The sequence below is a fragment of the Macrobrachium nipponense genome, chromosome 3 (genome assembly GCF_015104395.2).
Source record: "Macrobrachium nipponense isolate FS-2020 chromosome 3, ASM1510439v2, whole genome shotgun sequence".
NCBI lineage: Eukaryota > Metazoa > Arthropoda > Malacostraca > Decapoda > Palaemonidae > Macrobrachium > Macrobrachium nipponense.
Window position 1 is genome coordinate 20,664,129 of NC_087202.1, and position 11,593 is coordinate 20,675,721.

General features: G+C 35.3%; 1 protein-coding gene across 3 annotated transcripts in view; it reads left to right on the forward strand.

Moving 5' to 3' along the window:
• Window positions 1–11,593, forward strand: part of LOC135221652 (puratrophin-1-like) — a 543,050-nt gene that overhangs the window by 304,086 nt on the left and 227,371 nt on the right. The window lies entirely within an intron of this gene.

The window sequence follows — 11,593 nt, forward strand, 5'->3', positions numbered from 1 at the left end:
ACTGGTGTTTATGATACAGTAGTAGTAGTAGTAGTTTCTTGCCTTTGAAACGGCTCCAAGCAATACTCTCATACCTTGTGCTTGTGTTGACTCGGCTCTGTTGCCAACTGGGAGAGTGCAGGATGCCAGACCTCGCGTAATAAGGGAGCCATTATTAACAGTTTTGACGTTGAAACGTGAGTTACAGAAATATTGTAATGAGAATATGTTGATGTAATATTGATAACCTCGCTTTCTTTCTTTATCCCAAACCAATTCATAAACTAGTGTAGAGAGAGAGAGAGAGAGAGAGAGAGAGAGAGAGAGAGTGTGTACACATCTGTGCTTAGTATTCATAAGTAAGTTAACAGTCTCTTCCAATCACATAATGAGACTATTTACAACACTCTCTCTCTCTCTCTCTCTCTCTCTCTCTCTCTCTCTCTCTCTCTCTCTCTCTCTCTCTCTCTCTCTCTCTCTCTCTCTCTCTCTCTCTCTCCACTAAAAAATATTTCTTTGTATTTTTATCATGGGTTGGATCTCGAAAAGCAGCACATAAATTTCATTATGGTGAAGTTTTACTCTAAGCAAAACTGGTTGATAAGATTCATCTTTCCCGGCTTTTTCACAAGCGATTTTGGCTTATTGCTATTTTAGGTATGAAGTAAGAACACAGCCACTCGCGTTTCTAAACCCAAGCTCGTCCTTGAGAATGATCTCCAAGCATGCATGTCCTTTGGAAGTGTCATCTTGTAGAGAATTGTTTAGCTGATAACAAGGTCACAGGATCTCTGATGCACCGCCTAACTGGTTGAGGTAAAGGGGCTTGGAGGTCCCCATTTTATTTTTCTATTTGCATTTATTTATTTATTTATTTATTTATTTATTTATTTATTTATTTATTTATTTATTTATTTATTTATTTATTTCGTACCTTCTCCCGATCCACAGTAACTGTCTTTGACTAGTAGCATTCGTTTGTGCTTCAAGCCAAAAATGTTTTATAGACAGGCTAATTAGTGGATATCATTCAGGAAATCTTCGAGATATTTTTCTTAGCATCCTGATGTTTCATCTAACAAGGGATGGTTTCCGAGAAGAGCAAGACAGAGATCACTGTTAAATTTATACTATATCTACTGAGTCACGGATGAACTTACTTCAGTGGCACGTTAAATACCCTTATACCCACTGCCCCATTTACCTTCGTCTAGCTTCCTGGGTGTTTAGGGTGCTATCCAGTACTTCGGTGACTCCATGTATGGATCCAGCCTTCTTAGGTCTTCGTCTTCTCCTTGCTCCCATTAATTGTATTTTCTTTTCACAAATCTAGCATCTCCTATTCTTTCCAACGAGAAGATTCATCTCAAAGCACCCTGATCCATCCTCTCCTTTATGGTAGCTTTTTGCCACTTCTGCGTACTTTCATGCTTCTCACCCTTTCCTTTCGACTATTACGTCAAATATACTTTGCGAACGATTCTATCCTGCATCTTCAACCTTCTTCCTTTGATTTATAATCAATCTCCACCTTTCGAATACATCCTTCCAGGTTCCTAGCTTTAACTATTCTTTGCATCACTTATTCATTCATTCTGTCAATGATTAGTTGATATATTTACTAAAAGGTACCGACAGGAATCAATTGCCTCCATGTTCCCTCCACCCACAATAACATTCGATACTACACCTTCCTTGATTTATATTAATGTCTTCGCAACTTTCTCTGATTGCAAGCTCTTTCAAATTGTCATTGTTTTCTGGAGTTTCTATTCATCATCCCTATTTAGTACTGTATCATCTACAAGCATCATTCATCCTACATTTCATTCACGATTTCTTTTTTTGCAACTCTGTATTGCATCTGTATCTTCTGTCTATTCTCTGACTTCTCACATCACTACATCCATAAAGATATATCAAGCAGCAATGGAGGCACAAGACACCATTGACGCAACGCCATTTTTAAGCCGAGCATGAAAGCTTGCTTCACTTCCATCACGAACATTTTCTTAGCTTTTCACAATGCATCTTTTATACTGTACAACCCTTCCTCAGTATACCCCTTCACACCTTTCTCTCATAAATTTTTTTCTTGGTCTGCAATATGCCACATGTAGCCTTTTCCTTTTACCTTCAGCTTCTCAGATAAATAATAAGCACTAATCCATACACCCTCAACTTTGTCTAAACCTACACTGTTCTTCCACTGTCAGTCCTGCTGTCATTTGTTTTACTTTCTCAAACTCATATCATACACTTCCCTGGTATACTGAGTAATGTCGAGTGAAGCGAGGGAGTCAGTACGGTATAAACAAAAGATTAGGAAGAAACTCAGTAAGCCCAGGATGGAAATAAAGAAAAGCTTGTTGAGCCATTGCTCCGAAATGGAAGTAAAATTCTGTGGAACGTGCAGCGTCTAACAGAAATAGAAGATACTTTATTCACGCGTATGTATTCCAAAATAAGCTGGATATTGTGCAATAAAGTGTCGAATAATTCATAGGGTTATATACGTATATATGTACATCCCTGTAATTATCATTAACATAGAGAATAGTGTTAACTTGTTTTTTCATGGTTAGCGCACATATCCAAGATTCCCATTACAAACAATTGTTGTCCCTTCTCATTTGATAACTGTAATTTTTAGCTTCACACCGAGGTAATGGTAGTTTGTTGGCTTTCATGTACCGTTAAGAAATGGTTAGGTTTTTATCTAGCTACAGCAAAAGTTCGGCCCATTGCTTGAATTCATTTTGAGAAACTATTGACATGAATAAAGAATTCAGCGCTGGCAAAGAAATAAGAGATAGATTTTGTATTAAGCCAATTTATAAAGAGAATCTAATTCCATGATGGTAATTTTATTATTGTTTAAATCAACTTAACGTCATTATTATTATTATTATTATTATTATTATTATTATTATTATTATTATTATTATTATTATGGAGTCCCTTTTTAAAGGTAGTGTTATTAAAAACAGTTCCGGTTTCAAAGGCATTTAGCTTGTAGAGTCGTATTTAAATTTCTCTTCGTCTGCAGATAGATAGTACAATAAATTTCCAAAGGACACGAAAAGGTTTGCCTTTTTTAAATCTCACGTTTAGACGCGATTATTATTATTGTTGAAGACCCTGTGACCCAATCCTTACCTCTGACCTTGCTCAAACCCTCGTTCATCCTGACATCACTTGTCATTGGTAGCAATAGTGAGAAACGCAGCGTCTAACGATTACTTTGCTTACTAATCTCTCCCAACAGCCTTGGGTGCGTTTTCGCCAAGGTGATTGTTGTTTAATCATGTGCTTGATTCTTGACGGTGCCTGAGTAACTGTATGTACATGATTCTTGTTCGTGTCACATAGAATTCGCACAGAAAGATATATATAGATATATGTACACATGTATGTATATGTTTATGTTATATATATATATATTATATATATATATATATATATATACATAAACATATACATACATGTGTACATATATCTATATATCTTTGTGTGCGAATTCTATGTGACACGAACGAGAATCATGTACATACAGTTACTCAGGCACCGTCAAGAATCAAGCACATGATTAAACAACATGTGTGTGTGTGTGTATAACTGAATCACGAAAGTTTGGAACGTGATAAATCCATAAATAAAGGTATAAGCCACGAAGGAAAAGTAAACAACAGAGTTTCTACAAGATCTTTCGACTCGACGTCCGTTGTTTATTTTCCTTCGTGACCTATACCTTTATATATAATATAATATATATATATATATTATATATATATATATATATATATATATATATATGCTTAAAAAATCACAGTAGATGCACGTGACTTCATAAATAAGCGAATACCACGGGAAATGATAGTCAGGAATCCAAGCGCTTTCGTCTTTATTCAGACATCGTCAAGGAGCTACTGAATAGGAGTACGGGTTAGCGCTTGGATTCCTGACTATCATTTCCCGTGGTATTCGCTTTATGTATTATATGTATGTATATATATATATATATATATATATATATATATATATATATATATATATATATGCAAATGTGTGAGTGTATTTAACTCAATATATACATATATATAAATAAAGACCTACTATATATATATATATATATATATATATATATATATATATATATATATATATATATATATATATGTGTGTGGTGTGTGTGTGTGTATAGTATATCTTTACTTATATATATGTATATATAAATACACTCACACATTTGCATATAATATATATATATACATACATATGTATATATAGATATATATATATATATATATATATATATATATATATATATATATAAAGGTATAGGCCACGAAGGAAAATAAACAACGGACGTCGAGTCGAAAGATCTTGTAGAAACTCCGTTGTTTATTTTTCCTTCGTGGCTTATACCTTTATTTATGGATTTATCACGTTCCAAACTTTCGTGATTCAGTTATACACACACACACACACACACACACATATATATATATATATATATATATATATATATATATATATATATATATATATATATATATATATATATAATATTGCGCAGATTGTGAATGATTTTTATGTATTGACCGTATCTCTTATTCATATTATTTTATCTCATGATTCGAAAGCACGTGTCTTAGCGTACCGCCCGAGCCGTGCAAAAGCGGGCAACCCCTTATAGAAGTTGGGGCCTACGCCCATCCGAAGGATGAATTAAACACGCTCATCCCATTAGGCACGGATCCCCATTTGGGCGTGGTCGGCAAACAAGATTTAGTTTGCGTTCAAAATTTTGTCATTAGCAAACAGACGCAGTTATCCCGAGAGGCCTTCATTAGGTCCCGAAGCAATTGCGAAATGAAATGTTATTCCCCCGTGAGTTGCACGTTTGCCCCTGGAAGGTCAGAGGATATTATTAGGGCTTCAGGTACAGCAGGGATCCTCGAACGCGTATCCTTCTCTCTCTCTCTCTCTCTCTCTCTCTCTCTCTCTCTCTCTGTCAATTAGGTGGTGCTGCAATCGTACTTCGCTCCATGCAAGTTCAGTCATATTTTTGCCTGTATTATTATTGCCGTTATCGTAGTATTAATAGAACTGATTTTGTTGTTGCTATTATCACAGCAGTGCAGCAGATTTCACCTATTGTCCTATATATTTGTGATTCGTAATATATTATTATTATAAGTAGTAGTAGTAATATGTTCATTGTTTGGCACTAGAATTACTAATAACCTCATTCCTTTCGTGGTCTACCTATACTTCTGTAGTTTTTATGTAGTTATAGCGTCTTGCGATCTTTTGTCAAGAGTAATAAACTGCAATTATCCTAATGTCTACGATGATGATGATGATTGATATGATAGATGTATTCTCATTACGGTATTTGGAGTAGCTCAGTTACCTGTGCAGGTCACGTTTCGTGCATGGGAATGTGTCCTCCGAATTAACGCAGAGGTTTCTTATTGTTATTTTTTTTATTTTATTTTTTTTGCTCTATCACAGTCCTCCAATTCGACTGGGTGGTATTTATAGTGTGGGGTTCCGGGTTGCATCCTGTCCCCTTAGGAGTCCATCACTTTTCTTACTATGTGCGCCGTTTCTAGGATCACACTCTTCTGCATGAGTCCTGGAGCTACTTCAACCTCTAGTTTTTCTAGATTCCTTTTCAGGGATCTTGGGATCGTGCCTAGTGCTCCTATGATTATGGGTACGATTTCCATTGGCATATCCCATATCCTTCTTATTTCTATTTTCAGATCTTGATACTTATCCATTTTTTCCCTCTCTTTCTCTTCAACTCTGGTGTCCCATGGTATTGCGACATCAATGAGTGATACTTTCTTATTATTATTATTATTATTATTATATTATTATTATTATTATTATTATTATTATTATTGCTATTATTATATTATTATATTATTATTATTATTATTATTATTATTATTATTATTATTTTATTATTATTATTATTATTATTATTATTGTACTTGTTTATATTTATGCTAACGGAATCACCGAATCTCTTGAGGATGGCCCGAAGAATGTGTTGGACAGGTATAAAATGAGGAAGACACAGGAGAGAATAAATGCAATGAAAGGGCAGAAACAATCGCACCTACAGGACCTAAAAAGGGAAACTGCGAAGAACCTAAGTTTTACTGCTAGAGCTGTTACACTAATTTGCTTATGTTTTTAGTATTAGTTGTACCATTGTGTATCCTAATCTATAACCTTAAAATGCATGTATCCACGCGTACACATCTTGTTTATGCAGCTGTATATGTATATAATACCTACAGACAGATAGTGTGGTGGGGGAGGGGAGCGGCTGGTGGTTGGGTGTGGTCTCTAATTTCATTTGCAATGAAATTAGAGAATAACGATTTTTGTGTTCAGTGAATTAAAACGAAGGGAAGAACATCAATTTTCGTTCAGTAATGATAATGCACTTGTGAATGATTTCAAATTTGGGTCTGAAACAGCACTTATTTCAGAAGAATTTAATTAAGATGTAATATTAATTTTGGAATCTCACTGGCACTGCATTTGGTAAAAGAATACCTGTCATCTTTATTATTATAATCCGTTGACGCAGTGTTAAGGGATGAATGAAACTTTGACAGCTGTGTTATATTAAATAAAATAGTAGTGTTTTTAATTGAGCTTTATACACTAACGAAGGTCAGAGGGTATGGAAAAATAATTCATTGGAATACATTAGGAAGAAAAGTAAAAGTTGGAACTAAGACATAAATATGAAGGACTTCCTAATATTACACTTACCGAGGAATTTTGTAAATTCACATTTTTATTAGACATTAGAAGCTTTGAATTCGATTTATCTTACATCAGACACAACTATTTCATCTGTGATGTTATCCTGAGACTGCCTAACATGATAGCCTTGCACTGCCCTGTAGTCTCTGTAGGCTGTCGCTCATAATCAGAGAACCGTGCACTAATTACGTAGTTCTTTCCTTGTTTATCTAATCACTGTATTTATTTCCAGCACTTGGGAGATCTACTTGTACCTTAGCACTCAGATCATTTATGTCCGAAGAATTTTCGCATACTTTGACAACGATCAGTAAATATCGTTGTAGGTGTTGAATTCTCGAAAGGAAAGTGTTCTGATTTTATATGTAGTTGCGTGCATCAGTATTTATCGATGTCATTGTGTACGTATGGTATGTTTTCTTAAGTTGGCCATGTAAGAGCGGCTGAGTGCCACTCTCCCCTCCCCGAGCGCGTGCACACACGCACGCACAATATATATTATATATTATATATATATATATATATATATATATATATATATATATATATATATATAATATATATATACATATATATATATATATATGTATATGTGTGTGTGTGTGTGTGTGTGTAAATAAACAATTTTATGGTAGCGTGTGTATTTTTATGCTCTTGTGTGCGTATCTGTCGGCACCACAGTCCTTGAAGTTCGCCTTGTAAGGAGCAGGGAACCAACGAACCGTGACGTAGCACCGACGAAATGAATCCGTGTACCGTTATTAACGCCAATTTTAATAATGATATAACTTCGTATTCCATTGATTGGTGTCCATCACGAAAAAGCGGTTTATTCTTATTAGAATGGAAAAGGGACCAATTTTTGAAATGGAGCCTACTCGTTGTTGGTAGTTGTTGTGCTGCCTGATATTCATCTTTTCTTTAGTTCGTGATTACTAAGGAGAAACGGGTCTTTAAAATAACTTCTGCGGTACATTCCAAGCAAAACTGTATCCTTGTTCGTCTGTGTATTATGCATAATCACTACTTAGTTGTCAATGATGTATTCATTGCTCAGTTTTTCTTCTTGAAATGTATTTTTTGCCGGTGCTTATTTTTCCAGCTCACAGCCATAGAGGAGCTTGTACAGAATATTTAAATGAGACATGATTAAAGAATTTCTATCTTCATCATGTCCTTGAGAAGTCATTGTAGAGATTTAGCTATAAGGGTTGTTGCACTTTGGATAACTACCCATTGTGCAATGCTCTAGTGTTTATTTCTTTATTTGTGTTTTGAGCTAACTGTAAATATCCACAGCCAATATCATTTACGCTAATTGTGATTGGCGGAAGCTCCTGGTCAGGGTCAGTACCTGCTATCGGTTAAGGTAATATTGGCTGCAGATATATAGCGTCACATTGAAAAAAAATAATACTAAAGTCATGTAAATAAATGCACTCTTGGGCACAAGAAAAATCCTTAAGTATGAAGAAAGTATAAATTACTTGTTGAGGTACTTCATAATGTCAAAATTTGTTCATTAATTTTGGTTGCATAATTAATTTCCTCTTTCTTAATCCAAAAATTTGCAAAATTAGTTGTTTTACTTGAGAGTTGATATATTTTACCAACGATTTTAAAGTTGCATTCAGGTATTCTTTGTCATCTTTATAATCATTTAAAGCGAAATTTCACTATAATTAATGATGGATATCCTTAGTTTCTAAAGCATCTCATACGCTTGAAAAAAAAAATTATAAAAAGTAAAAAAGGTTGCTCACAAACCTGTTATTGGGCCCAAGACCTTTTAAACTCGCATATATGGAAAGAGGAGATTTATGATAATCGAGGAGAAACTTCATATTTACGCACCTCCCAAGAAAAATGGCCACTCGTAACAATCAAGACGACGATGTTAAATACAAGCCTTATCACACTTCATTATAATTTGTGAGCGAAGATCCCCGTCTTTGATTCTCCTTGAGTGAAGGGCCAGCGGGATCAATCGACTCCATCTATCCATCTACTCTTCGGGGTAAAATAAGAACAGCAATTTGTAGTTGTCGAACCAAGGCTGCATTGCCAAAAGAACTTTATCAGGTGTGATGTTAAGGTATTATTTTTGTCGATACTGGCTGTAGAAGCGTCGGTCAGACGCCAATAATTCATTGTTTGATGATATCGAACTCTGGCCACGTTAGAATTAAATATTCTACTATGAATAACTCACAGAAGACACGTTTTCTCTATGAGTAATGAAAAAAAAAAAACAAGTATTGGCTTATTCATTAAAGGAAGTGGTGTTATCTTTATTCGCTTGTAAATATGGTTTGCAGTTTGCTGACCCGCATACCATCTAAACAATCCTAACAGCCTTGTTCCTAGTGCTTGGTACCATACAGACATATATATATATATATATATATATATATATATATATATATATATATATATATATATTATATATATATCATCATACATACATATATACAAACACACACACATATATATATATGTGTGTGTGTATTTGTATTTACACATACATACTTTTACGTATGTGAGTGTGCGTGTGTGTGTGCGTGTGCATATATATATATACATCGTCTCTAGCATACTGATTGTCATAGCTGTCTGTCACGCGGCAGGCAGTTTACTACTGAAGGCGAAAATTTGTGAAACAGCTTTTGTATGCCCTTCAATGTCTACATCCAAGGATTTCAAGCTTTGACGCAAGTAATAAGTACTCTAAAATTATGCACCAACTTGATATATGTACAATTGCGTTTATTTATTACCTTTCCATACGTTTGTGTCTCATGTTTATGAGCGGTTATTACAATTATCCCTGATTGACTGACGGGATAGCACAGGTTTTATCGTATTCCCCTTTTAGAGTTGTTGCCTTGAGGTTCGACGCTTATTCCTTCTTATTTAATTTCTTGCGGTTCTGCAGATGAAATACTATGTTGTAGGTGAGGGCTGTAATTGGGAGACATGTTATCTTTTGTAAGCTTATATCTTTCACTTTCATGATTGATTTTTGCTTATATAGGAATACTTAACTTGTGTCATTTTTTGGAAGGTATGACCTAGAATTTCTCCCATTGCTACCGTTGACAATAGCTTTATCTAGTTTTCATTTTCATTATTGCTTTTTGTTTATGAAACACTACTAGAATCTTATCACTTATTAGCATTTTGAAAGGTACTCACTACCTCGAATTCTTCTGCAGTTTTCTACTATTTTACATGAATTTCTGTCATTCTGTGTATATCCATGCAGTGAATTATTGGTTGTGAGTGAATTGGCATTATCCCAGCACGGGCTCTTGCCTAAAAGCGGCTGTGAGCTCAGGAAGGTGTATAAAGGGGATAATATCACTGATGTGGAACCATTGGAGACGTTGGACTGTCAGCGAAACCCTTGTAAAATAAGATGCAGCGTGAGCTACGCGTAGGAAGTCTATTGACAGAGCTTCGGGTAGCACCAGTAACCTTCTCTTGAAGGCGTGTTGATTTAACCTACCAACTGTACTTCCCAACGCTGGCATTATCGGCTATTTTCTTTTAATGGAGTTTTTTTTGGCACTCTCACTTTTGTACTCTTTAGTCTCTTGTTCTCCCTTTCATGTTCTCCGAAGAACATTTCCTTGGCAGCTATGCTTTTGATCAGTCACCCAAACTTAAAATGGATTTGCTGATATTTTCACTTAGAAATTTTGATTTGTTTTTACTTATCGGCAGACGTTACTTGGTGAAACAGAACTTATCGCTGGCAGTTTTTAATGACTGAAAGTTGATGTACTGTTTTTCGGGTAAAGAGAGCGGTTAGTTATTTTCAATGAGATCTTGTGGTAGAATGATTTTTAAAAGATACTTTCAAATTTGCATTCGAGTTGACATAAAGTTATCCTATCCATCAGAGTTAGCTGTATCAGTGGCAGTGATTCTTGTTATGATTGTTCTTGCTGGCAGCTTCTCGCTTAATTAAGTTCTGATAGGAACTTATGACCTAATCTCATCACGACCACTACACCTGAGAGGAGATAGGATTTTATGACCAACTGATTGCAAGATGCTTCTTGATGAATTCCTGGCATCAAGATATATTGAACACATTCTGCGTCATGTTTCCTTATCGGAATTTAACGAAAACTTGATTATTCGTTCGAGCAAAAGTAGCTCCAAATTTTCCATTGGCGTTTGGTGCACTCATTTCATTTTTGGATTTAGCTCCATTCTTTCAAGTATTTACAGCTTTTTTTTTTTGTCACTTACAGTAGTCATCTTCTTTTCTATGGTCAGAATAATTCATATTTCGTATCCGTCACTAGTTCCAGCCTTGTGATCTGCACTTCCATAACGAGAGGAACCAATAAATTAATGGAATAGATTAAAAATAGAGCAACTACCTTGAAAGGTGGAATCAGCCATATAATACAAATATGTGTGTGAGTGTGTGAGAGAGAGAGAGAGAGAGAGAGAGAGAGAGAGAGAGAGAGCTAGAGAGAGAGTTTGTATCATGTTAACTACCATTATATTTTACCCAATTCTTGTTGCGTATTCATTGTTTCTCTACTATGTGAGATGTGGTATCTTCGAGGTCGGCGATGACTGAAATTCTTAAGCGGACTTGACTTCCTCTTGAGCCCGAAGCCAAGGAAACGGACGCTGTTAATGGCGCTCCGACCGACGAATGAACCTTTTCCTCTGATTGCAACCCCAATCTTGCTTTTTAATGGTTTAGTCTCTCTCTCTCTCTCTCTCTCTCTCTCTCTCTCTCTCTCTCTCTCTCTCTCTCTCTCTCTCTCTGGTTAGTATTGTAAAGTTTGGT